The sequence below is a fragment of the Bufo gargarizans genome, chromosome 4, assembly GCF_014858855.1.
Source record: "Bufo gargarizans isolate SCDJY-AF-19 chromosome 4, ASM1485885v1, whole genome shotgun sequence".
In the NCBI taxonomy this organism is placed as follows: domain Eukaryota; kingdom Metazoa; phylum Chordata; class Amphibia; order Anura; family Bufonidae; genus Bufo; species Bufo gargarizans.
Window position 1 is genome coordinate 449,968,398 of NC_058083.1, and position 27,440 is coordinate 449,995,837.

The window sequence follows — 27,440 nt, forward strand, 5'->3', positions numbered from 1 at the left end:
AGTCAGAGGCTCCTGATCTTTGTGCTCCTGGGAGGTTGTGTGTGCCTCTCGCTTTAAGACACAAGATTTTTAAGGAACACCACGATACGGTCCTTGCTGGGCACCCAGGGGCAAGAGCCACACTGGATCTCATCGCTCAGAGATTCTGGTGGCCTGCGCTTCGTAAGTCGGTTGAGGGTTTTGTGGCAGCCTGCGAGACTTGCGCTCGTGCCAAAGTCCCTTATTCACGGCCATCAGGTCCTCTCCTTCCCTTACCCATTCCTTCCCGTCCTTGGACACATCTGTCCATGGACTTTATAACGAACCTGCCTCGTTCCTCGGGGAAGACTGTGATTCTGGTGGTGGTGGACCATTTTAGCAAAATGGTGCATTTCATCCCTTTTCCTGGTTTGCCCAATGCTAAGACACTGGCGCAGGCATTTATTGATCACATTGTCAAATTGCACGGTATTCCTTCAGACATAGTCTCTGATAGGGGCACGCAGTTTGTTTCCAGATTCTGGAAGGCTTTCTGTTCTCGCTTGGGAGTTCGGTTGTCATTCTCTTCTGCTTTCCACCCGCAGTTGAATGGCCAGACGGAGCGCGTCAATCAGAATCTGGAGACATATCTGCGCTGTTTTGTGGCGGAGAATCAAGAGGATTGGTGCTCTTTTTTGTCCCTTGCTGAGTTTGCTTTAAATAACCGTCATCAGGAGTCCTCTGATAAGTCACCATTTTTTGGTGCAAATGGGTTTCATCCGCAGTTTGGGACTTTCTCGGGAGAAGGGTCTTCGGGTTTACCTGATGAGGACAGATTCTCCTCGTCTTTGTCATCTATTTGGCAAAAGATTCAGGATAATCTAAAGAGCATGAGTGAGAGATATAAGCGTGTGGCAGATAAGAGACGTGTGCTTGGTCCGGACCTGAATGTTGGTGATCTGGTGTGGTTGTCTACCAAGAATATCAAATTGAAGGTTCCCTCCTGGAAGTTGGGTCCTAGGTTTATTGGGCCTTACAAAATCCTGTCTGTCATCAATCCTGTTGCCTACCGTCTTGATCTTCCTCAGACTTGGAAGATCCATAATGTTTTTCATAAGTCCTTATTGAAACCTTATGTTCAACCCATTGTACCCTCGCCTTTGCCTCCTCCTCTGATTATGGTTGATGGGAATCTTGAATTTCAGGTCTCTGGGATTGTGGATTCTCATCTTGTCCGCGGTTCTCTTCAGTACCTTGTTCATTAGGAGGGTTATGGTCCTGAGGAGAGGATGTGGGTCCCAGTGACGGACATTAACCCCTTAAGGACACAGCCCTATTTCACCTTAAGGACCAGGCCATTTTTTGCAAATCTGACCACTGTCACTTTAAGTGCTGATAACTTTAAAACGCTTTGACTTACCCAGGCCGTTCTGAGATTGTTTTTTCGTCGCATATTGTACTTCATGACACTGCTAAAATTGGGTCAAAAAAGTTAATTTTTTTGCATAAAAAAATACCATATTTACCAAAATTTTTGAAAAATTTGCAAATTTCAAAGTTTCAGTTTCTCTACTTCTGTAATACATAGTAATACCCCCAAAAATTGTGATGACTTTACATTCCCCATATGTCTACTTCATGTTTGTAGCATTTTGGGAATGATATTTTATTTTTTGGGGATGTTACAAGGCTTAGAAGTTTAGAAGCAAATTTTGAAATTTTCAGAAATCTTCAAAATCCCACTTTTTATGGACCAGTTCAGGTTTGAAGTCACTTTGTGAGGCTTACATAATAGAAACCACCCAAAAATGACCCCATTCTAGAAACTACACCCCTCAAGGTATTCAAAACTGTTTTTACAAACTTTGTTAACCCTTTAGGTCTTCCACAACACTTCATGGCAAATGGACATACATTTTTAGAATTTAGATTTTTTGGAAAATTTTCCAATATAATCAATTTTTTCCAGGAAAAAAACAAGGGTTAACTGCCAAACAAAACTCCAAATGGGTTGCCCTGATTCTGTAGTTTGCAGAAACACCCCATATGTGGTCGTAAACTACTGTTTGGCCAAACGGGAGCACGTAGAAAGAGGGGAACGCCATATGGGTTTTGGAAGGCAGATTTTGCAGGACTGGTTTTGTTTATACCATGTCCCATTTGAAGCCCCCTGTTGCACCCCTAGAATAGAAATTTCAAAAAAGTGACTCCATCTAAGAAAGTACACCCCTCAAGGTATTCAAAACTGGGTTTACAAACTTTGTTAACCCTTTAGGTGTTCCACAAGAGTTATTGGCAGATGGAGAAACAATTTAGAAATTTCTATTTTTTGGAAAATTTTCCAATATAATCAATTTTTTCCAGGAGTAAAACAAGGGTTAACTGCCAAACAAAACGCAAAATGGGTTGCCCTGATTCTGTAGTTTGCAAAAACACCCCATATGTGGTCGTAAACTACTGTTTGGCCGAACGGGAGGACATAGAAGGAGGGGAACACCATATGGGTTTTGGAAGGCAGATTTGGCAGGACTGGTTTTGTTTATACCATGTCCCATTTGAAGCCCCCTGTTGTACCCCTAGAATAAAAATTTCAAAAAAGTGACTCCATCTAAGAAAGTACACCCCTCAAGGTATTCAAAACTGGGTTTACAAACTTTGTTAACCCTTTAGGTGTTCCACAAGAGTTAATGGCAGATGGAGAAACAATTTAGAAATTTCTATTTTTTGGAAAATTTTCCATTTTAACCCATTTTTTCCAGCAATAAAGTAAGGGTTAACAGCCAAACAAAACTCAATATGGGTTGCCCTGATTCTGTAGTTTGCAAAAACACCCCATATGTGGTCGTAAACTACTGTTTGGCCAAACGGGAGCACGTAGAAAGAGGGGAACGCCATATGGGTTTTGGAAGGCAGATTTTGCAGGACTGGTTTTGTTTATACCATGTCCCATTTGAAGCCCCCTGTTGCACCCCTAGAATAGAAATTTCAAAAAAGTGACTCCATCTAAGAAAGTACACCCCTCAAGGTATTCAAAACTGGGTTTACAAACTTTGTTAACCCTTTAGGTGTTCCACAAGAGTTATTGGCAGATGGAGAAACAATTTAGAAATTTCTATTTTTTGGAAAATTTTCCAATATAATCAATTTTTTCCAGGAGTAAAACAAGGGTTAACTGCCAAACAAAACTCAAAATGGGTTGCCCTGATTCTGTAGTTTGCAAAAACACCCCATATGTGGTCGTAAACTACTGTTTGGCGGAACGGGAGGACATAGAAGGAGGGGAACACCATATGGGTTTTGGAAGGCAGATTTTGCAGGACTGGTTTTGTTTATACCATGTCCCATTTGAAGCCCCCTGTTGTACCCCTAGAATAAAAATTTCAAAAAGTGACTCCATCTAAGAAAGTACACCCCTCAAGGTATTCAAAACTGGGTTTACAAACTTTGTTAACCCTTTAGGTGTTCCACAAGAGTTAATGGCAGATGGAGAAACAATTTAGAAATTTCAATTTTTTGGAAAATTTTCCATTTTAACCCTTACTTTATTACTGAAAAAAATGGGTTAACAGCCAAACAAAACTCAAAATGGGTTGCCCTGATTCTGTAGTTTGCAGAAACACCCCAAATGTGGTCGTAAACTACTATTTGGCTAAACGGCAGGACATAGAAGAAGGGGAACGCCATACGGTTTTTGGAAGGCAGATTTTGCTGGACTGGTTTATTTACACCATGTACCCTTTCAAGCCACCTGATGCACCCCTAGAGTAGAAACTCCATAAAAGTGACCCCATCTAGGAAACTATGGGATAAGGTGGTTGTTGTTTTGGTACTATTTTAGGGGTAAATATGATTTTTGGTTGCTCTATATTACACTTTTTTGAGGCAAGGTAACAAAAAAATAAAATTCTAAAATATTTCTACATTTGCTATTTAGTTTTGTGGAACACCTAAAGGGTTAACAAAGTTTATAAAGTAACTTTTGAATACCTTGAGGGGTGTAGTTTCTTAGATGGGGTCACTTTTTTGGAGTTTCTAGTCTAGGCTACATCAGGGGGGGCTTCTAATGGGACATGGTGTCAAAAAAAAAAACTGTCCATCAAAATCTGCCTTCCAGAAACCATATGGAGTTCCCTTCGTTCTATGCCCTGCCGTGCGGCTATATAGCCATTTACGACCACATATGGGGTGTTTCTGCAAACTACAGAATCAGGGCCATAAATATTGAGGTTTTTTTGGCTGTTAACCCTTGCTTTATTACTGGAAAAAAAGGATTCAAATGGAAATTTTGCCCAAAAATGGGTGTTTTGGCACCGTTTTTATTTTATATTTTTAACACCGTTCATCCGAGGGGTTTGGTCAAATGTTATTTTTATAGCGACGACTTTTACGCACGCGACGATGCCCAATATGTATGGCTCTCAGACTTTGGAGACACTAAGCAGGCATCCTAAAACTGCGGCCCTCCAGATGTTGTAAAACTACAATTCCCACCATGCCCTGCTGATGGCTGTAGGTTGTCTGGGCATGCTGGGAGTTATAGTTTTACAACATCTGGAGGGCCGCAGTTTGAGGATGCCTGCACTAAAACTAATATTTTTTGGGGGAAAAAAAATTGTTTCTGTGTCTCCAAAGTCTGAGAGACATAGTGTTTTATGTTCTCTAGGGGACTGTTGGAGATTATAAAAATTTAGTACTCCATGGAAGTGTGATACTCCCTGAAGCAATCGATAACGCAGAGGCCCGGATGATCGGGGCAAGTGTCACACTGAGTAGTGGTGTCCTTCTGTATCCCCCTCTTGTGACACACTCTGCATCTTTTTTGGGTTCGTCCCTTCTTTCCAGTATGGGGGACCACACCTGGAAAGTGTTGGCCAGGGACGATCCGGGCGCCTCCAGTTCCCGAGGTACTCCGGCCTGCTCTTTCCCGGTCCGAAAAGATCAGGTCTTTGAGGACTGCCTCATAGAATTGGAGGAATGTCCCTGTGCTGCCAGCGCTTCGGGATAGTACAAAAGAGTTGTACATGGCAACCTGCACCATGTAGACCGCAACTTTTTTGTACCATGCCCGGGTTTTTCGCATGGCATTATATGGCTTGAGGACTTGATCAGAGAGATCAACTCCTCCCATATACCGATTGTAGTCGACGATACAATCGGGCTTGAGGACCGTTGCCGTGGTACCTCGCACAGAGACTGGGGTGGTGCTGTTACCGTGGATTGTGGACAGCATAAGGACATCCCTCTTGTCCTTATACCTGACCAGCAACAGGCTTCCACTGGTAAGGGCACGGGTCTCACCCCTGGGGATAGGTACCTGGAGGGGGTGGGCAGGGAGGCCGCGTTGATTTTTCCGCACGGTCCCACAAGCGAACGTGGATCTGGCGGCAAGGGACCTGAACAAGGGAATGCTGGTATAAAAGTTGTCCACGTACAAGTGGTAACCCTTATCCAGCAGTGGGTACATAAGGTCCCACACGAGTTTCCCGGTAACACCCAGAGTGGGGGGACATTTTGGTGGTTGAATCCGGGAATCTCGCCCCTCGTACACACGAAATTTGTAAGTGTACCCTGAGGTACTCTCACAAATTTTGTATAGCTTCACGCCATACCTCGCCCGCTTTGTGGGAATGTATTGGCGGAAACTGAGTCTCCCCTTGAACGCAACGAGAGACTCATCAACCGCGACCTCCCTTCCAGGTACGTAGGCCTGCTGAAATGTGGCCCCAAAGTGATCGATGACCGGCCGTATCTTGTACAGCCGGTCATAGGCAGGATCACTTCGGGGGGGACATGCTGCATTATCGGAATAATGCAGACATTTCCGGATGGCCTCAAACCGGGAGCGTGTCATGGCCGTACTGTACAGTGGGGTCTGGTATAGGACGTCCCCACTCCAGTACAGCCTGACACTGGGTTTTTGCACTAGACCCATATGCAGCACGAGGCCCCAAAATGTCCTCATCTCGGCTGCACTGACCGGCGTCCAGCCACCGGGTCTAGCCAAAAATGAGCCCGGGTTTTGAGCGACGAACTGTTGGGCGTACAGATTCGTCTGCTCCACCATCAGATTCACCAGTGGGTTACTGAAAAAAAAACTAAAAAAGTCTATTTCAGTAAACCCCACTGTGGGAATCTGGATTCCAGGATTGCCAGCGAAATCCGGAATCTCAGGCTCAAAGTCCACTGGGGGACACCAGCTAAGTTCATCGGCAGGGGGCTCCGGTGAACTTATTTGGTGGGCCGGGAAACCAGTACGAACCCCAGGGCGGCTCGTACTAGGGTGGGCCACAGGATCCCTAGCATGCGTGGCCCCTGGCTCCGCCTGGCGGCGTCTCCGCTGCCTTGGTGGCTCATCGTCATCCGATGATGATGAGGAGGATGCGGATGACAAAAGGAACGTGGGGTCATCCTCATCCTCACTGGGGCTCTCAGAGTCGGAGGCAATCTGGGCATATGCCTCCTCGGCCGAGAACACCCGGCGGGCCATGGGTGTGTGTGTGTGAGTGTGTATGTGCGTGCGTGTAAACCTTTATTCTATGTGCGTGTGTGTGGGGGCACGGGTGTTCACGTACTAAAAAGTCCAGGCAAAAAAAATGGGCAAGTGTTAGAAAAAAAAAAAAAAAAGTTCAAACTTGCTGATCAGCGGTTCAACGCTGATCAGCGGTCGGTGGGGTGGTGGGGCGGGCGATGCGCTAACAGTGGACGGACGCTAAAAAGTGCCGGCCAGTCAGCGCACGCAGAAAAAAAAAAAGTGGTGGTGGGGGAAGGGTCTGGTAGGGGGGGGGGCTGGTGGTGGGGGGGATGCGGGGGGGGCAAGTGGCAGGGGGGGGTCTGGGGTCTGGTAGCTGAAAAAAAAAGTTTGGAATAAATGTGCTTTTTTTTTTTTTTTTTTCTAACTTTTCCCTTCTATCCCTGCCTAAAGGTGCCTCTCCCTCACTGACCCTAACCTACCTGGGTGGCGATGGGTGCAGGAGGGTGATGGATGCCGATTAGGGGGACACAGGAGCTGGTGCTGGACGATGCTGCACGGTCAGGGTGCTGGACAGGAAGATGAGGGGAGAGAGGAGCGCAGGAAGTTTGAATCTCGCGCCTCTCTCCCCTGCACCAATCAGCACCCTGGACAGCGGCGTTCAGCACCAGGGCCAGCTCCGCCTCTGCAAATCCTCGGACTGCGATTGGTGGTGTAAAATTACGCCACCGATCGCAGTCTTTTTCCGGTTCATCGGGTCACAGGACACCCGAATGGACCGGAAACGCAGAAAACCGCAGGTCTGAATTGACCTGCGGTTTTCTGCGATCGTCGATGCGGGGGGGTCAAATGACCCCCCCCTGCATTGTTACAGGATGCCGGCTGAATGATTTCAGCCGGCATCCCGTTCCGATTAACCCCTGCGGCGCCGGCATCGCTATTTAAAGCCATGACGTACCGGTACGTCATGTGTCCTTAAGGACTCGGGAAACATGCCGTACCGGTACGTCATGTGTCCTTAAGGGGTTAAGGCCTCTCGTCTCATCAGGGCTTTCCATAGGTCCCATCCTGAGAAGGTGAGCTCTGAGTGTCCGGAGTCCACTCGTAGAGGGAGGGGTACTGTCACAATCAGGCAGCTGAGAAGCTCTGACAGAGGCTTTTCAGAACCTCCTCCTTGAGTTCTCTTTGTTGTGCTGTTCAGTTCCTCATCTCGTTAGCCTCTCTCAGCTGTCAGGGAGTTGGACTGATTGCTTCCCTTTAAATTCCTCCACAGAATGCTTTACTGGGCGGCTTATACTACTTCCTGGAGTGTGTGTGCATGCTGATCTTGTTTTCCAGTCTGCTACAAAGTTAAGTGCTGAACATTTATCTGTTATTTTCTGTTTGCTGGATCCCTGGTGACCCTGACTCCCTCCGTGTCTGGTGTAGGGAGCTGGTGGTCGTGTCCCCTCACTATTGTAGGGTGTTCAGGGGTTATATAGTCGAGGTACGTGGATATGCAACCTTCCACCTCTGGGATCTTTGCATAGGCTGAGCAGCCAGGGAAAGTCACAGGTCTTGTGCAGGGGTCTCCCTTTTGGTTCCTTAGCTTTGGATCCACTCCATATATGCATGTTGCTTTGTCTTGTTTCCTGTACACCGTCCGTGACAGATGTCTGTGTCCAGCCGGGAGCTCCTCCTACTGGTAAGTGACAGGTCTGTGCAGCGCATTGCTGTCACTTACCAGTAGGTGGAGTTCCCGGCCGGACACAGACATCGCAGCTCCCAGGTAAGTATGAATCTTTTACTATTGTACTATTGCTAAGTTACCATGGCAACCAGGGCTGCAGTAGCGTCCTGGTTGCCATGGTTACCGATCGGAGCCCCAGAGATTCAACTAGGACTCCAATCGGAACTCCGCTGCCACCAATGATCGGGGGGGAGGGCGATGGGGGGCGCACACTGTGCCACCAACAAATAATTATTACAATACAGGGAGGAGGGAGGGGCCGATGGGGGGCGCACACTGTGCCACCAACAAATAATTATTACAATACAGGGAGGAAGGGGGGGCCGATGGGGGGTGCACACATTGCCACCAACAAATAATTATTACAATACAGGGAGGAAGGGGGGTCCGATGGGGGGCGCACACTGTGCCACCAACGAATAATTATTACAATACAGGGAGGAAGGGGTGGGGCGATGGGGGGCGCACACTGTGCCACCAATGAATAATTATTACAATACAGGGAGGAAGGGGGGGGGGCGATGGGGGGTGCACACTGTGCCACCAACGAATAATTATTACAATACAGGGAGGAAGGGGGGGTGATGGGGGGCGCACACTGTGCCACCAACGAATAATTATTACAATACAGGGAGGAAGGGGGGCCGATGGGGGGCGCACACTGTGCCACCAACAAATAATTATTACAATACAGGGAGGAAGGGGGGGGCGATGGGGGTGCACACTGTGCCACCAACGAATAATTATTACAATACAGGGAGGAAGGGGGGGTGCGATGGGGGGCGCACACTGTGCCACCAACGAATAATTATTACAATACAGGGAGGAAGGGGCGGCCGATGGGGGGCGCACACTGTGCCACCAACGAATAATTATTACAATACAGGGAGGAAGGGGGGGGCGATGGGGGGCGCACACTGTGCCACCAACGAATAATTATTACAATACAGGGAGGAAGGGGGGGGCGATGGGGGGCGCACACTGTGCCACCAACGAATTATTACAATACAGGGAGGAAGGTGGGGGGGCGCACACTGTGCCACCAACAAATTATTACAATAGAGGGAGGGAGGGGGGGCCGCACTGGCCACCAATGATATTCAAACTGGGGAGGGGGGGTCTGCCCCCTGCTGCCTGGCAGCCCTGATCTCTTACAGGGGGATATGATAGTACAATTAACCCCTTCAGGTGCCGCACCTGAAGGGGTTAATTGTGCTGATCACGGCCCCCTGTAAGAGATCGGGTGCTGCCAGGCAGCAGGGGGCAGTCTTGTACATAGTTTGTAGTGTATTCTAACTAGAAGTGTCCCGATCACCATGGGAACGCCTCTGTGTTAGAATATACTGTCGGATATGAGTTTTCACGAAGTGAAAACTTAGATCTGAAAAAGCTTTTATGCAGACGGATCTTCGGATCCGTCTGTATGAAAGTAACCTACGGCCACGGATCACGGACACGGATGCCAATCTTGTGTGCATCCGTGTTCTTTCACGGACCCATTGACTTGAATGGGTCCGTGAACCGTTGTCCGTCAAAAAAATAGGACAGGTCTTATTTTTTTGACGGACAGGATACACGGATCACGGTATCGGCTGCAAAACGGTGCATTTTCCGATTTTTCCACGGACCCATTAAAAGTCAATGGGTCCGCGAAAAAAAAACGGAAAACGGCACAATGGCCACGGATGCACACAACGGTCGTGTGCATGCGGCCTTAGACTGATGCCATACATTGGCATCCGTTCACCATAGAGTTGCACTGTGAAAAATGAATATTTTTTTTTTACCGGACTGCAGGATATAAGAACATGGTGTGCAGCGTTTTTATATCCTTTTTTTTTCCTAACGAATACGTCAAACCGAGGCATAAAAAGTGATGTGAACCCAACCTAAGAGGTTAAAGTTAAAAACAGAAACCAGGCATATTTCCAGAAAAGGAGAATCTGAGTATAATTTATTTTTTTTCTTTTATATTATCGCCAGGCATTTATTATCTATCTCAAGTATGTGGAGAAAGAAGATTTGTAAAATCTCTAAAATTATTGAACTTGCACATGTATAAAAAAACAAAATGCAATGCAAATTATGTCTAAAAGCGCGTAAAGAACCTTCACTGAAGATTTTATTAAATCTAACCCATCCAAATAAATATTTAATCGATAACTTGGAATGAATTTACCTGCCCTTTATTCTGCAACATTTCTAGGCAGAGACGCTTTGAGGCCGTAAATCAGAATAAATAATAAAACGTAAACTAAACGAATGAGAACGAGCTTTAGACGCATAAATGAAAGTTGGTGTACATTTGAGATGAGGGGGAAGGGCCTGCCAACGACTATAATGGTATTTAGAAATAAAGAGTCTGTGTTATGTCTAACGGCCCTGGTGTTTTGTGTTGAGCTGACCCCGGCATTGTACCATTTCAATTCAAACTGGAGTGCAAACTTTCAGACCCAGGCTGTCGAAGGGATTTTGTAAGCTAGCCAAATTTACATTTCAGATTTGAAAGCAAGGGCAAAGGTTCGTGTTCACAGGTTTGAGATCATGTTTAATATCACATGACAGCTTTGTCAAACACCATAGAGTTAAAAAAGAAGAAAAATGACTGCCTGGGTTTGTGTCATTAAGAAATTTGACAAGTCTACAATAGTAGACTTCTTTGTTTTTAGGAATCTTTTTTAGATTTTCTTTTGTGTGTCGTTTCATAATCTTTTAGTCTTTTGCTAGTATGTATTTATGACGATGAATAGGGTACAGACGAATTGTGTTGGTCACCGAAGCCTTTCTGTAATTAGGTTTTCACCCCCCCCCCCCACACACACATTTTCAGTGCCCTTCAGCCATGACCTATGCTGAATGCTTTCCAGTGGAGTAATATTTCAGTCATTTAGCACCCAATGTTTAAACAAAAAAAATAAAAGTTCCGGTTGAGACCATTGGTGTTAAATTTTTATTCACAACCACAGTCCTGATCAATGAAACCATATTACTTAGCTAGGTAAATGATTTTTCTTACAGTGGTTTCAGTTACCAGCTCTGGGTATTGTGATCAGTAGAGCTAATGGGGGAGGGGGAAGGGATAAGTACGCAGCTTTGTGTACGGCAAACTTCTTGAATTTTTGTTCCTGTTTGATAAGACCATTAAAAGCGTGCGGCTGATATTATTTCAAAACAGGCAAATGATTTCAGTCTAATAAATTCTCAAGTCACTTGACAGCTGGAAAACATTGTTTTGACTAGCATTTTTTTGTAGAGACTTAGGGGGTCATTTATGAAATCAAATATGTCAGTTTTGTGGCATAAAAAAGTCATAAGTCATGGCAACTGCAACATTTCCATGGCAATTGGGACATTTTTGCGACATTTCTCGATCCTCACCACTTTTCACAGTGGTCTATGTTTAAGAGCTAAAAATGCGACTAGTTCTGGATTATGGCTCACCAGCTATGTGCGGTTTTTGCAAAAGTCACAACCCACGCCAGGAAACCTACTGGTCTACTTTTACACCTAAAGGTATAAACCACATTATACTCACACCACATATATTAAGGTGCACCAGTTCTTAAATTTGGTACAGGCACATAAAAAAAAAGCCAAGCTTAAAACTGACATGACAACAGCCTTAAATGATAAATGACCCCCTTAAGCTATATGTTGTCCGAACCCAGTGGACCATGTGTACAGGTCAGAATCTCACTCCCTTTTTCTAAAATGTACATCCACACTTATCCTTTGCTTGAACTTGATGGACGATTTTCAACCCTATAAACTATGTAATGTTCCTGGAGATAAGGATTGAGCATGTTGGATTTCAACTGCCTGATCCTTTTGTTCCCAAGGAGACACTATAAGCTGCTGCCAGAGGAGACCAGCAGCAGCTTCCTTTTCCCCTCTCTACTGTGAGCAGATGTTTGTTCTTACAAGCTGAACAAGCATGTGTATAAGGGGATGTCAGCCGAATGTGTATTGTGCTGACAGCTATCTGGGGACAGGTCATTTAAGTTAGAGAACCCTGATGATATATCACAGGGTGTCCTGTTCCTGGTACCCAGGTGATTAGTTGAAATTGTAGGAGAACCTCAAACTCCACACGTTAATATGTTCCAGCGGTAAAAAAATGCAATCATGGTAAAAACTAGGAGCGGGGGAGGGGAGGCTTGGGTCCAATGGGTCTGGACACCCCCTTGATTTTTTTCCCTGCCCCGTCATTCTCAGTCCATCCATGTGACATAGGTGGCGTCATGACATCATGACGCCACCTGCAACATTCCACAGGAACAGACCCACCAGAAAAGGCTAGGTCTGCATTGTTGGACCGTGAGTAGATACTGCCCTACCCTTTTCTCTCCGTGTGCCCTAACCCCAATACTGGCCGCAGACCCTTTTACTGACTCCAACCCTACAACTGACACTAATACTGACCCCTAATTCTATGCCTGACCCTAATCCTAACCCTAACACTGGCCCCTAACCCTAATAATGACCCCTAACACTGACCTTTAACCATAATACTGACCCCAACACTGATCCTAATACTGACCCTTAACTATAATACTGACCCTAACCCTGATGCCTATTGCCATATTGCAAACCGCATTCCCTTCAATGGGTCCGCAAATCCGGAGATGCGGAATGGTGCGGAACAGAACCCTAAGGAAGCACTACGGAGTGCTTCTGTGGGATTTCGTCTCATACTTCCGTTCAGCAAAAAAAATATAACATGTTCTATCTTTTTGCGGAACGACCGGATCGCGGACCTATTAAAATGTATGGGTCCACGATCCGCTGCAGCTGCCCCCCGGACTGTGTTCGTGCAATGCGGCCCGCATTTTGCTGGCTGCAGCATGACCACTGGGCGCCCACGTTCGTGTGCAGGAGGCCTAATACTAATCCTAATATGGACCCTAATCCTATTACTATTCTTAATTCTGGCCCTAATACTGACTCCTAACTGTAATACTAATCATAACCCTAATGCTCACCCCAACACTAATCATAACCGTAATAATGAACCTAATATTTACCCTAACCCTAATACTGGCCCTAACCTTAACTACAACCCCATTACATCTGTAATGGAGCAGAACCCCACACAACCAGACAGAGTTTAAACAATGGTGGATTTATTAAATGACGGCAGTACAGTCCAGACCAGAAATCATATGCAGGTAATGAATCCAAATAATAACTTGTGCAGGAAAACTCACAAGGGACAGCCAGACCAGGCCAAAGTTCATATGCACAGAAATAGTCTGTGTAACGTAGCACCTAGGGACGAGACATTTCCAGGGCCCGATCCGAGGTCCAACACGAGACAAACTGTTCCGCATAGAAGTTTCCCACAGGCAGTCTCTAGAGATGCTGTCACTACCAGAGCTTTGAGACGTTCTCACAGCTCTGTGTCTCCACCCCTGTGATGATGTCACTTAGAGTTTGGAGGTGTTCTCACTGTTCTGTCTCTCCGCCCCTGTGATGAGGTCTTTACTCTCAGCTGTTCCTCCTGCGTTTGATTTCCCTGCCTTTAAATCACCCCTCCTCCTATTGCAGGGCGTGGATTATACTTCTCTTTTCAGTTGTAGCTCTGCCTTGAGTATCTTCACTTCTTAAGCTACTAGTTCTCTGGACCTGTGTTCTGCTGCTGTAAGCACTCCGGATATTGCCAGCGGCCCTTGGATCCGTCTTCTCTGCGGCTACAGCTCCATCAGCTAAGTGTGCAGACTTTGTTGTGTACCTGGTGATTTCCTGACTGGATCTGAGGTGGCCACGGTTCCCTCCATATTCTGAGCAGGGCATCGGTGGCCGTGCCCCTTCCACTATTGTAGGGGTTACAGGGCTCATCAGTCTAAGGTACGCGGGCATGCCTCGTTCCACCATTTGGATCCGGGCATGTGCTTTAGCAGCATAGGGAGAGTGTTGAGGGTCTGACAGGGGTCACCCTTTCTCTTCCCTAGTTTGGGTCCGGTCAGTAGCTCTTCTTACTGTGTATGCTCTGGTTACCCTTAAACAGCCGTGACATTATAATCCACCAAAACCGTCCTTGTTGACATGGATCCGCTTTCTGGCTTGGTTGACCGCATGCAGGGTCTTTCTTTGGAAGTAGCGGATCTCCGTCAATCTGTGACTCAGCTACAAACATTGGGCTCTGCTCCGGCTCATGGAGTCTGTTGCAAGCCGAAGGTCTCACTTCCGGAGACGTTCTCCGGGGGCAGTGAGAATTTTGTTCGCTTCAGAGAGGCATGTAAACTCCATTTTTGTTTGTGTCCCCACTCCTCTGGTAATGAGGAACAGAGGGTGAGGATTGTCATCTCCCTGCTCAGGGGTAATGCTCAGACTTGGGCTTTTTCGCTGCCATCAGGGGATCCTTCCCTTCGATCCGTGGAAAGATTTTTTGTGGCCCTGGGGCAGATATATGATGACCCGGATCGTGTTGCTCTGGCAGAATCGAACTTACGTGTTCTATGCCAGAACAAACTGTCTGCAGAGCTTTATTGTTCTGAATTTCGGAGATGGGCAGCTGATTCAGGCTGGAATGATGCTGCACTCCGAAGTCAGTTCTGTCATGGTCTCTCAGAGGGTTTGAAAGATGCCTTTGCTTTCCATGAGAGACCAACGTCCTTAGAGTCTGCCATGTCATTAGCGGTACGCCTTGACAGGCGTCTAAAGGAAAGAAACAAGACCTCTCCGTCCAGCCATTGTCAGTCTAGGGGCAATGGTGCGGACTCATTCATTATGCAGGGGTCTCATCCTGTCTCGCTCCCCTCTGAGGAGGAGCCCATGCAGCTAGGCCGACTTGCCCCTGATAAAAGAGGATTTAGTCCTCAGAATATGGTGTGTTTTTGTTGTGGGGGCATAGGTCATTTGGCAAATGTTTGTCCGTCTAGGAGATTCCTGAACTGTACTAAGAGCGATAATAAGAGAAAAACCTCAAGAGGTAGATCATCAAGTTCTGCTTCATCTGCTACTTTGGGCAAAGTTGATGTGGGAATTAATGCTTTTCCTCTGACCTGCAGTTCCCGTTTTCTCCTGTCTGCCAGGGTGGCAAAGTCATTCCTTGTGAGATTTTTGTCGATAGTGGAGCGGCCGTCAATCTTATTGACACTCAATTTGTAGCCTTGCATGGTTTTCAGGTTTGTACATTAGAAAAGGATATACCTGTTTTTGCTATTGACTCTGCCCCACTCTCGCAGAGATCTCTGAAAGGCATTGTTCACAATATCCGGCTAGCTGTAGGTGACACTCATGTGGAGGAGATATCTTGTTTTGTCCTTAACGGATTGCCTTCTCCTCTAGTTTTGGGGCTACCCTGGCTCACTAGACATAACCCCACTATTGATTGGCAAGGAAGGCAAATAAATGAGTGGAGTGACTTTTGTAGAGAGAATTGTCTCACAGCCACTCTTGCAGAGGTGTCTACTAAAACTCTGCCATCATTTCTCTCTGATTTCTCGGATGTGTTTTCCGAGAGCGGTGTTCAGGAGCTACCTCCTCACCGGGAGTTTGACTGTCCCATTAACCTCATTCCCGGCGCCAAGCTGCCAAAGGCACGCCTCTACAATCTCTCACAACCAGAAAGACTCGCAATGCGAACATATATCTCCGAGAGTCTCGAGAAGGGGCATATTCGTCCCTCAAAGTCGCCTGTTGCCGCGGGTTTTTTTTTTGTTAAAAAAAAAGATGGCTCTCTGAGACCTTGCTTAGATTTTAGGGAGCTGAACCGTATCACGATTCGCGATCCCTATCCCCTTCCTCTGATCCCGGACCTCTTCAACCAAATTGTTGGGGCCAAGGTGTTTTCCAAATTGGATCTGAGAGGCGCGTACAACCTGGTCAGGGTCAGAGAGGGGGATGAATGGAAAACGGCCTTTAATACCCCTAACGGGCATTTCGAGAATCTCGTTATGCCTTTCGGCCTGATGAATGCTCCGGCCGTCTTTCAGCATTTTGTTAATAGTATTTTCTATCATTTAATGGGGAAATTTGTATTGGTGTATCTTGATGATATTTTGATTTTTTCCCCTGATGTTCAGACCCATCAGGATCATCTTTTTCAGGTCCTGCAGATACTGCGGGAAAATAAACTGTATGCCAAGCTGGAGAAATGTCTTTTTATGGTATCGGAGATTCAATTTCTGGGTTTTCTCCTCTCTGCTTCTGGTTTTCGCATGGATCCGGAGAAGGTCCGTGCTGTGCTGGAGTGGGAGCTTCCTGAAAATCAGAAGGCATTGATGCGCTTTCTGGGTTTTGCTAGCTACTACAGAAAGTTCATTTTGAATTATTCCTCTATTGTCAAACCCCTTACTGACATGACAAAAAAGGGGACCGATTTTTCCTCTTGGTCGGAGGAGGCGCTTGCAGCCTTTTCTAAGATTAAAGAGAGTTTTGCGTCTGCTCCCATCTTGGTGCATCCCGATGTTTCCTTACCTTTTATTGTTGAGGTGGATGCTTCCGAGGTGGGTGTGGGTGCAGTTTTGTCACAGGGCCCCTCTCCTGCCAAATGGCGACCTTGTGCCTTTTTCTCTAGAAAACTCTCCCCGGCAGAGAGAAACTATGATGTGGGAGATAGGGAGTTGTTGGCCATCAAGTTGGCTTTCGAGGAATGGCGCCATTGGTTGGAGGGGGCCAGGCACCCTATCACCGTTTTTACCGACCATAAGAATCTGGCGTACTTGGAGTCGGCCAGGCGTATGAATCCGAGACAGGCCAGATGGTCTCTGTTCTTCTCCAGATTCAATTTTGTTGTTACTTTCCGCCCTGGGATCAAGAATGTGAAGGCTGATGCTCTCTCTCGCTGTTTTCCGGGAGGAGGAAACTCCGAGGACCCGGGTCCCATTTTGGCGGAGGGGGTAGTTGTTTCTGCTCTATATTCCGATTTGGAGGCCGAGGTCCAGGCTGCCCAGTCTGAGGCACCTGCCGTTGTCCCTCCGGGAAGTTGTTCGTGCCTCCTGAGCTACGTCACAAACTCTTTAAGGAACATCATGATACGGTTCTTGCTGGTCACCCCGGGAGTAGAGCCACGGTATATCTCATTGCTCGGAGATTTTGGTGGCCGGCTCTTCGTAAGTCTGTGGAGGGTTTTGTGGCGGCTTGTGAGACGTGCGCTCGCGCTAAGGTCCCTCGTTCACGACCTTCAGGTTCCCTTCTCCCGTTACCCATACCTTCCCGTCCTTGGACACACCTGTCCATGGACTTTATCACGGATCTTCCTCGTTCCTCGGGGAAGTCGGTGATCCTGGTGGTCGTGGACCGTTTTAGCAAGATGGCTCATTTCGTTCCTTTCCCTGGTTTACCCAATGCTAAAACATTGGCGCAAGCTTTTGTCGATCATATTGTTAAATTGCACGGCATTCCCTCTGAGATTGTTTCCGATAGAGGCACGCAGTTTGTGTCCAGGTTCTGGAAGGCTTTCTGTTCTCGCCTGGGGGTTCGGCTGTCCTTCTCTTCTGCTTTTCACCCGCAGTCGAATGGTCAGACTGAGCGCCTCAATCAGAATCTGGAGACATATTTGCGCTGTTTTGTGGCAGAGAACCAGGAGGATTGGTGTTCATTTCTCCCTCTTGCTGAGTTTGCTTTGAACAACCGTTGTCAGGAATCTTCTGATAAGTCACCATTTTTTGGTGCATATGGGTTCCATCCGCAGTTTGGGACATTCTCGGGAGGGGCTCTTTCTGGTTTACCTGAGGAGGAGAGATTTTCCTCATCTTTGTCTACCATTTGGCAAAAGATTCAGAGTAATCTCAAAAAGATGAGTGAGAAGTATAAGCGTGTGGCTGATAAGAGACGTGTGCCTGGTCCGGACCTGAATGTGGGTGATCTGGTGTGGTTGTCTACAAGAAATATTAAACTGAAGGTTCCCTCCTGGAAATTGGGTCCCAAGTTTATTGGGCCTTATAAAATTTTGTCAGTCATCAATCCTGTTGCCTTCCGCCTTGATCTTCCACGGGTTTGGAAGATACATAATGTATTTCACAGATCTCTCTTAAAACCATATGTCCAGCCCACGGTACCCTCCTCTTTGCCTCCTCCTCCGATTTTGGTTGATGGCAATCTGGAGTTTGAGGTTTCCAGAATTGTGGACTCTCGCATTGTCCGCGGTTCTCTTCAGTACCTCGTTCATTGGAAGGGTTATGGTCCTGAGGAGAGGATGTGGGTTCCGATGTCGGACATTAAAGCCACTCGCCTTATCAGGGCATTTCATAGGGCTCATCCTGGGAAGGTGGGTCCTGGGTGTCCGGAGTCCACCCGTAGAGGGGGGGTACTGTCACTACCAGAGCTTTGAGACGTTCTCACAGCTCTGTGTCTCCACCCCTGTGATGATGTCACTTAGAGTTTGGAGGTGTTCTCACTGTTCTGTCTCTCCGCCCCTGTAATGAGGTCTTTACTCTCAGCTGTTCCTCCTGCGTTTGATTTCCCTGCCTTTAAATCACCCCTCCTCCTATTGCAGGGCGTGGATTATACTTCTCTTTTCAGTTGTAGCTCTGCCTTGAGTATCTTCACTTCTTAAGCTACTAGTTCTCTGGACCTGTGTTCTGCTGCTGTAAGCACTCCGGATATTGCCAGCGGCCCTTGGATCCGTCTTCTCTGCGGCTACAGCTCCATCAGCTAAGTGTGCAGACTTTGTTGTGTACCTGGTGATTTCCTGACTGGATCTGAGGTGGCCACGGTTCCCTCCATATTCTGAGCAGGGCATCGGTGGCCGTGCCCCTTCCACTATTGTAGGGGTTACAGGGCTCATCAGTCTAAGGTACGCGGGCATGCCTCGTTCCACCATTTGGATCCGGGCATGTGCTTTAGCAGCATAGGGAGAGTGTTGAGGGTCTGACAGGGGTCACCCTTTCTCTTCCCTAGTTTGGGTCCGGTCAGTAGCTCTTCTTACTGTGTATGCTCTGGTTACCCTTAAACAGCCGTGACAGATGCACAGGAAGTCTGGAAGAATGTGAACAGCAACATACACCCGGTTTGTCAAAACAACAGTGGGCACTGACCAGGCAGGGAGATCACCTCTTAAACACCTGCTAGCCAATCACAGAGTGCCATGTGTCTATTCCTCATAGGCCATATGCTTATCCTAATCCCTGACACTGGTGCTGCCTTGGCTGATCATGTAACCCATGCCTGCCCTCTAATCTTCTAGCGTTTATGTACAGGTATATTCCCCGTCAGTGGCCGGCGTAGCGAATAAGATGCATGTACGTTCGGCCGCCTAACCTTTTGCTAACCTCCTCTCAAGCGTGCACGCGGAGGCTCAAGCGGCCCAGCATGGATACGTGATCGCGTCGGCATGGATGCCGGAACCGCATCCACCTGCAAAGGGGTCTGAACCAAAGATTCCGCAGGCACATGCATGACCTGTACCTCTACTCCAATGGGGTCCCCCGGAGGGCGAGCCCCACAGGAATTCCTGGGGGCCCCAGTGGGCCGCGAAACAGGAGAGTGTCTTACAACATCAATTATACCTTATATCTGACATATCATTACACTGCTGTACTTACAATATATCTGTACCCACTACATATTTTATACCTTGTACCTCACATATCAGTACACTGTTGGTTATACTATATCTGTACACGCTACATCTATTATGCCTCGTATCTGACATATCAGTAAACTGCTGTATATAATATATATCTGTACACACTGGATTTATTATACCTCGTACCTGATATATCAGTACACTGTTGTATATAATATATATCTGTACACACTGCATTTATTATACCCCGTACCTGACATATCAGTACACTGCTGTAGATACTGTATACCTGTACACACTGCATTTATTATATCTCATACCTCACATGTCAGTACACTGCTGGGTATACTAGATACAGGATCTGTACAAACTACATGTATTATATGGTATAATAGATGCCGTGTGTACAGATATATAGTATATACAGCAGTGTACTGATATGCCAGGTACAAGGCATAATATATGTAGTGTGTACAGATATATAGTATATACTCCAGTGAACTGATATGTGAGGTACAAGGTATAATAGATGCAGTGTGTACAGATATATAGTATATACTCCAGTGAACTGATATGTGAGGATAAACTACATATCTATACACACTGCATCTATACTACCTCGTACCTCACATATCAGTCTTCTGCTATATATCATATACATCTGTACACACTGCATCTATAATACCTAATAGTTTTTGCAGTGTGTACAGATATCAGTACACTTCTGTGTATAATATATATGAGGTACGAGATATAGATGCACTGTGTACAGATATATTGTATATAAAGCAGTGTACTGAAATTTGTAATAAAAGGTGTAATTTATACCTCTTACCGCACATATCAGAACACTGCTGTATATACTATATATACCCACTGCATTTATTATACCTCTTACCATGTGACCGTGACCTCTTAACATGTAACTGGTGACATCCTCTGGAATTCCGGGAAGAAAGGGATGCAAATGCACTTTTTTCTAAATCTGCGTATTTGAATGCACATAAGACATTAGGCCTAAATCTGTTACTGGTGCCAATACTGCATTATTCGCAAAGTAAACTGTACCCAATAGCAGTGCCTTCAGTGTGGTTGTAGAAAGGGAAGGACATTTAATCATGCATCTCTGTCTTTAAGTTCCAGAAAACACATATGAAAACCATTCCATACTTTGTGTGACTATGTACATAAGGCTGAATGCACACGGCCGTTTTTCACGGCCGTGAGCAGTCCGTGGAACCACGGGCTGGATTCCTGCTGAGAGCAGGATAGCACGGCGTCATAGCAACCAATGACGCCGGGCACTCCTGCTCTCAGCAGGAATCCAGCCTGTGGTTCCACGGACTGCTCACGGCCGTGAAAAACGGCTAAGGCTAAATGTCTGGAATACGGAATGCTTTGTCCTCACATAACCAGTATGTGGGTAGTAGGAACACCAGCTATTCTTCCAGAAGTAGTAGTAGGCCACAGTTCTCCCTGGATTTGGAAAGCCACAAGTTATAATTGAGGAGAAAGAGGGTGATATTGTGGATTGCATGGCTTACTCCTGCTTTCAGTCACATCAGGATGATATGGAAGCCACTTCTGAGTCTGTGTGCCTTTGAGCCAGAGGTTACTCCTGCTCCTCCTCCTTCAGAGACCAGACTTTCCATCAAGATGGCCACCACTGCACCACCAATATGCTGACCCATACTGATCTCTTCTAGTACCCTCTCCAGGCTTGGCATCTCATCTGCAATTTAGGGACGTATAATAATATCCTCCCCTTTCTGTCATAGTGACTGTTATGTTGACTGGCTTATCCTGCTGTTATTTAGATTTTATTGAAAAACAATACTTTGATTATCAGTATTTAAATGATGTGTGGTAGATTTTTAAAAGGGTCTCAGTAGTAGCAGCACTGTGGACATTTGGTATGTGATGCAGATGCATTATACTTGGTCCCAAATATGTGGGAATTGTCTTTCTTTATGCCCTTGAGATTTAAAATTATCATTGGGTATTACTACAAGAATATAATCTGATTCACACACATATTATTGCCTCCATTCTTGTATTGTTCGTTTTTAGGAATTTTTTTGTTATATGTGGTCCCCTGATAAACTGACCCCAGAGAACGGTTCTGAGAAACACTTTTTGGGCAATATACAACATCTGGATTAGTCAGTGTGCAATTTAAGCTAGAAATACAGCCATCATTTTCTGGGTTTTTAAAAACACAAATTTTTGCCCAAAAACAATATTTTCCAGATATGCAAGTGTTAAATTCAAGTTTAATATATACAGCTTTCATATTCTGTTACCAAAAAAACACTTTTCTCGCAATATACAACATCTGGATTAGTCAGTGTGCAATTTAAGCTAGAAATACAGCCATCATTTTCTGGGTTTTTAAAAGCACACTTTTGCCAAAAACCACAATTTTCCTGATCTGCAAGTGTTAAATTCAAGTTTGATATATACAGATTTCATATTCTGTTACCAAAAGAACACTTTTTTGGCAATCTTCAACATCTGAATTAGTGAGTGTGCAATTTAAGCTAGAAATACAGCCATAATTTTTGCCAGATTCCACTATTTTTCTGACCTTGCAGCATCAGCACGTGTGAAATTCCAGGGTTATATACTGCTGTCAAATTCAGTTCTTAAACACCCGTTTGGGCAAAAAAAAATTAGATGGCAGCCTTTGCTGCAGATGTCATTGTGAGATACATACTGTCTTTCTATTCAGTTATTTGACATAAAGCCATTTTGGGCACAATTCTTTGATAGCGTTCTAGTGTGGATCAGGGCATGTGAAATACACCCTTTAAATACAGGGCTTCTATTCAGGTATTTGAAATACCGCTATTTGGTGCACAAATCTTTAATTGAGGCCTAGTGTGGGTCAGGCCGTGTGAAATACACCCTATATATACAGGGCTTATATTCTTCTATTAATAAAACACCCTTTTTGGGGCAAAATACACAATGTCTCAGGCCTTGCAGCATCAGCACGTTTGAAATCCCAGGGTTATATACTGCTGTCATATTCATTTATTAGACTAACACCCGTTTGGGCAAAAAAAAATGTATTGGCAACCATTGCTGCAGATGTCATTGTGAAATACACTCTTTGAATACAGGGGTTCTATTCAGGTATTTGAAATACCGCCATTTGGTGCACAAATCTTTAATTGAGGCCTAGTGTGGGTCAGGCCGTGTGATATACACCCTGTATATACAGGGCTTATATTCTTCTATTAAAAAAACAACCTTTTTGGGGCATAATAAACAATTGTTGCACCCTTACATCATCAAGACTTTTGAAATTCCCTTTAAATACAGTGATTTTATTCAGGTATTTGAAATACAGCCATTTTGGCAAGCAAATTTAATTGAGGCCTAGTGTGGTTCAGGGCGTGTGAGATATACCCTTTAAATACAGTGGGTTTTATTCAGGTATTTGAAATAAAGCCATTTTTGGCAAACAAATTTAATTGAGGCCTAGTCTGGTTCAGGGCGTGTGAGATACACCCTGTATATAATGTCGTTCTATTCTACTATTAATTAAACACCCATTTAGGGCAAGATCCTAAATTCGAGAAATATGAGGAGGGCGTCAAAAAAGGGACGTGGCCCAGGTCGTGGTGCTGCTAGTGGATCTCCTGTTGCAGGGAGAGGACGTGGTCGATCTGTGGCAGCTACACGCACAAGTGAAACCCCTTCCTCAGGTGCGAGTAGACAACAGAACCTGCAGTGGTATTTGGTCGGGCCTAATGCAGCTCTATGAATGGTGAGGCCTAAACAAGTACAGGCGATAGTAGATTGGGTTGCTGACAGTGGCTCCAGTTCCTTCACATTGTCTACCACCAAGTCTCATGCTGAAAGACCACAGTTGCCACCTGCAGCCGATGTCCATCAGTCTTTTACCTCACCCCCTTGCAAATCAGCCAAGCAGTCTGAGCCCCAAGTCATGCAGCAGTCTCTTCTGCTTTTTGATGACTCTGTTAGCAGGATTTCCCAGGGCCATCCACCTAGCCCTGCCCCAGAAGTCGAAGAGATTGAGTGCACCGATGCCCAACCACTTATCTTTCAAGATGAGTACACGGGAAGACCATCGCAGCACGTCTCGGATGATGATGAAACACAGGTGCCAACTGCTGGGGCTTTCTGCAGTGTGCAGACCGACAAGGAGGGCAGGGGTGAAGACTGGGTGGAAGATGATGTGGAGGACGATGAGGTCCTCGACCCTACATGGAATCAGAGTCATGCGAGTGACCTATGTAGTTCGGAGAAAGAGGCGGTGGTCGCATAGAGCCACCAGCACAGCAGAAGAGGGAGCAGGGTGCAAAAGCAGAGCGCCCGTCCTCTAAACAGTACGCCTGCTACTGCTCACCGCAGCAAGGGACCGAGCACACCAAAGCCAGCTCCAAGGAGTTCCCTGGCGTGGCAGTTCTTCAGACAATGTGCTGACGACAAGACACGAGTGGTTTGCACGCTGTGCAATCAGAGCCTGAAGTGAGGCATAAACGTTCTCAACCTGAGCATAACCTGCATGACCAGGCATTTAAGTGCAAAGCACGAGCTGCAGTGGAGTAGGCACCTCAAAAATCAAGAAAGGTCTCTGGCTCATCCTGCTTCCTCTTCTGCTGCATTGTCGTCCTCTTCATCCACCTCTGGAGTGACAGTGCCACCTGCCACCCCGCAAACAAAGGATCTGCCAGCAACACCACCACCTGGGTCAACAAGCATCTCCACAATGTCCCACGGAAGCGTTCAGCTCTCCATCTCCCAAACACTGGAGAGGAAGAAGAAGTACCCCCCTACCCACCCGCGATCACTAGCCCTGAATGCCAGCATTTCAAAATTACTGGCCTTTGAAATGCTGTAATTCCGTCTGGTGGAGACGGATAGTTTTAAATGCCTTATGGCGGTGGCTAGCTGCCACTACTTTTCCAGGCGAGCCATCCCTTCCCTGCACAACTAAGTAGGGGACAAAATCAGGTGTGCACTGCGCAACGCCATCTGTGGCAAGGTGCACCTCACTAAAGATACGTGGACCAGTTAGCACGGTCAGGGACGCTATATCTCCATAACAGCACACTGGGTAAATTCAGTTGCGGCTGGGCCTGAGGCGGATAGCAGTTTGGCGCATGTCCTTCCACCACCGAGGATTACAGGGCGCTCCAGTTTGCCTCCTGTTGCTTCCTCCTCCTCCTCTGCTTCCTCATCCTCTACCAGATCCTCATCCGGTCAGCGTAACACCTTCACCACTAACTTCAGCACTGCCAGGGGTAAACGACAGCAGGCAGTTTTAAAACTTATCTGTTTGGGTGACAAACCCCACACCGCGCAAGAGCTGTGGACGGGCCTTGAACAACAGACCGATGAGTGGTTGGTGCCAGTGAGCCTCAAGCCCGGCCTGGTGGTGTGCAATAACGGGAGAAATATCGTTGCTAGTCTGGGACTAGTGGGTTTGACGCACATCCCTTGTCTGGCGCATGTGCTGAATTTAGTGGTGCAGAGGTTCCTTAAAAATTACCCCGATATGTCAGAGCTGCTGCAGAAAGTGCGGGCCGTCTGTGCGCGCTTTTGGCGTTCTCACCTTGCTGCTGCTCGCCTGTCAGCACTACAGCGTAACATCGGCCTTCCCGCTCACCGCCTCATATGCGACGGTGCCCACAAGGTGGAACACCACCTTGCACATGCTGACCAGACTGTGCGAGCAGCAGCAGGCGATAGTGGAGTTTCAGCTGCAGCACGCACGGGTGAGTCACTCTGCGGAACAGCACCACTTCACCACCAATAACTGGGCCTCCATGCGACACCTGTGTTCCTTGTTGCGCTCTTTCGAGTACTCCACTAACATGGCCAGTGCCGATAACACCGTTCTCAGCGTAACTATCCCACTTCTATGCCTCCTTGAAAAAACGCTGCTGGCGATGATGGAAGAGGATGTGGCACAGGGGGAGGAGGAAGAGGGATCATTTTGTAGGGTTTCTGGCCAGTTATTCCCCAGTGGCCCCGAGGGTGGGTTCCTGCACCCACAAACCCAAGGTACACAAATGTCCAGCCAGGGCACAATTCTTGAGGATGACGAGGTGGAGGATGAGGAGGAGAAGATGGAGGAGGAGGAACATGCTCACAGCAGGGTGGCACCCAGACCAGTTCATGGCCATCACTGGTGCATGGCTGGGGGGATACAGAGGACAAAGACGACACACCTCCCACAGAGGACAACTTTTTGTTGCCTCTGGGCAGCCTGGCACATATGATCGATTACATGCTGCAGTGTCTCCGCAACGACCACCGAGTTGCCCACATTCTAACTTGTGCTGATTACTGGGTGGCCACGCTACTGGATCCACGTTACAAGGACAACGTACTGTCCTTAATTCCATCACTGGAGCGTGATCGTAAGATGCGCGAGTACAAGCGCACGCTGGTAGACGCGCTGCTTGTGGCATTCCAACCTGACAGCGGGGGCACAGTGGAAGCACAAGGCGAAGGCAGAAGATGAGGAAGAGGTCGCCAACACAAGTGGGGCACTGCCAGCACCTCAGAAGGCAGGGTTAGCATGGCCGAAATGTGTAAAGGCACGCCACAACAACCAGCACCAGCAGCTGACATGGAACGTCTTAGCAGGAGGCAGCATTTCACGAACATGGTGGAGCATTATGCATGCACATGCCTACACGTACTGAATGATGGGTCTGCCCCCTTCAACTTCTGGGTCTCCAAATTGGGCACATAGCCTGAGCTTGCCCTTTACGCCTTGGAGGTGCTGGCCTGCCCTGCGGCCAGTGTATTATCTGAACGAGTGTTTAGCACGGCAGGGGGCGTCATCACAGACAAGCGCAGCCGCCTGTCCACAGCCAATGTGGACAAGCTCACGTTCATTAAAATGAACCAGGCATGGATTCCACAGGACTTGTCCGTACCTTGTGCAGAATAGACATGTATACCGGCACTAACCAGCCATTGTTATACTGCAGCGCAATTGCTCATTCTTGTATTTTGGATATTTCACACTCTTTTGGAGTGTACCTTAATTTTACAAAATTAAATTAAAACCAAAAACCTGTGTTGGCTATCTCGTCCTCCTCCACCGCCGCTTCCACCTACGCTACGTCCATCGCCTCCTCAAACTCCTACTCCATATGGAACTCCACCTCATAAATAAAAAAAAATATTTGTACGTATTTTCAGTTACATTGTCAGTTACATTTTCTAGTGAAATGCACAAATTTTGGGGTGTGAAGTATCACTGCTATACCTAGTAGACAGGTTAAAAAAAAAAAGATAAATTGTCAGTTACATTTTGTGGTGAAATTCACCAATTTTTGGGTGTGATGTACCACTGATATACCTAGTAGACCGTTAAAAAGAAAAAAAAACATTTTAATTACATTTTCTGGTGAAATTCCAAAAATTTGGGGTGTGATGTACCACTGCTATACCTAGTAGTAGACCATTAACCTTCTGCCGTCACACTAACGCCGAAAGGCGTCAATGCTGCGGCGCTGCCAGGTCACACTAACGCCGATTGGCGTCATCTCGCGTGAGCCGAGATTTCCTGTGAACGCGCGCACACAGGCGCGCGCGCTCACAGGAACGGAAGGTAAGCGAGTGGATCTCCAGCCTGCCAGCGGCGATCGCTCGCTGGCAGGCTGGAGATCCGAATTTTTTAACCCCTAACAGGTATATTAGACGCTGTTTTCATAACAGCGTCTAATATACCTCCTACCTGGTCCTCTGGTGGTCCCTTTTGTTAGGATCGACCACCAGAGGACTCAGGTAGGTCAGTACAGTCGCACCAAACACTACAC